This window comes from Lygodium microphyllum, chromosome 10, assembly GCF_053477565.2.
Source record: "Lygodium microphyllum isolate KBCC chromosome 10, Lygodium_microphyllum_v1.1.10, whole genome shotgun sequence".
Taxonomy (NCBI): Eukaryota; Viridiplantae; Streptophyta; class Polypodiopsida; order Schizaeales; family Lygodiaceae; genus Lygodium; species Lygodium microphyllum.
The window spans coordinates 155237905-155239774 of NC_141144.1; positions in this window are offsets into that span (position 1 = coordinate 155237905).

Here is a 1870-nt window from a genome sequence, read left to right on the forward strand (position 1 = left end):
CGAGAACCACATCATAGCTAGTTTCCCTTGAGGCATTGAGCATCTTGCTTGAGTATACCACCATCAATACGAGGTGCTATTGCAATCAAATCACCATCTATAATACCACAACTTATATTAATATGGAGAGGTGCAATTAGAAGGACCAGATCCAACATGTCACTCTTTACACATGGTTGGCCATCATCCATCTAGAAGTAGCAAGAATGGCAACATCCAGGTATAGGGTGCCAAAGTTGCTGAAAATATAATAACGAAGTATGAACAAGCATGGATTACTTGAGTGTATAGCAACTAAGGACTTACGTGCAATCAAATTGAATGGTGCTTCATTGAAGTTTAGCATAAGACTATCCTCAAACGGGTCTGGAAATACAACTAAGAAAAGCCATGGGAGATGTGAAATGATGAAAAGCTATCATATGCTATGAAAGAGGCTTGCTAAACATACCAATAACATAAAAGGGGCATGGCAACTAGTTCAAAAGAGTGATGAACTACTTGTCACTTGAGAAGACTACCCACTAACTCTTCTTTCTTTCTTTGAAACTTCTCAACATGAGCCTCTTTCTTAGAGCAATTTCAAACACATTATTAGTTTTCCTCTCCTATAAACTTTGCGTTGAACTCCTTCTACCCAATTATGCCCAAGTTGATCCATGACATAACTATGTAACGAGTGTTCGAACTCCTGAATTCCAAAAACATATGAAAGTCATAATCCTTCCTTCTGACCTTGAATTCCAATGATATGCTTTAGACCTTTGAGCATCCATCTTGTACAAGCTTTATATAGAGTAATCTAATCTCTCACTTACTATGTGAAAGAGTAATCCTTGAGATGAACATAAAAGAAATGCTAGTGAAAGAAGAAGTTATTATCAACATGAGTCATTGCTTTATGAGTGGAAAACTACAAAGATATCCAAGTTCTATCTCTTGCCAACCAAATGCTTGAAGATTTCATGTGATTTGAGGGCAAATGGAGTTTGGGATTACCACTCCTAAGTGACAATTTGCTTGGATGAAGTGGAGGGCTAAAAACAATTGAGAGTGCTTCTTATATTTCTCGTATGAGAATGTGATTTCAATCTAAAGGATCTGTCAAGGTGTCTAAACGCCTATCTTTTCCATCTTATTTTTCACACATACCAGCTCCTACCTTGCCATGCCTGCTTCATGAGACCTTGCATCTTGTTGAGATATTGAGCTCTACTCGTGATACGCCAGGGTGACCGTTGTGTATTTATGTCACCGACTTGTCAATTGCAGACGCGGTTGGTACACCGCCCATGAATAATAGCTACATGATAGCTATCCTTATCTACTCTAGTTCGTGGCTCAATTAGTATGCCACCGTAGTTAGTTGAGTTTGGTTTGAGAGCCATATAGAGGGTTCTTCTATTTCTTTGTACTTGAGTTCTTTTGGCTTACACAACTAAGAAGAGGAAAACTGTTTTCAGTCTCCACCCTTGTGTGTCTTCCCCCATTATGCAAGCAAGAAAGCTTCAAGCGAGACTCCTTCCTTCTCTCCCACAATCTTGACATGGTATCAGAGCCTTGTTCGTAGTAAGGAGCTCAAGAAAGCAAGCCAAGCTCGCGGTGGTCTGGTAAGAGGAGCAGTGTTGCTTTCATTTTCTGTTTTGGGAGCAGATCTCTGCAGGTAGCACAGCCGAAAATTGCAGGAGTGCATTGTCTCAGGTTGAGACGCCCTTCGCGGTGAAGCAAGAGGGCAGTATATGCAGGGTGAAGCAAGACGACCTTGTTTTTTTTATTTGAGGCCATTTCGGGGCCTGTTTTGCAGACGGAAGTTTTCTGCACGCACTCAGGAAAAGGCTCAGTTTTATGCTGTGCAGCCACAGTTCTACAG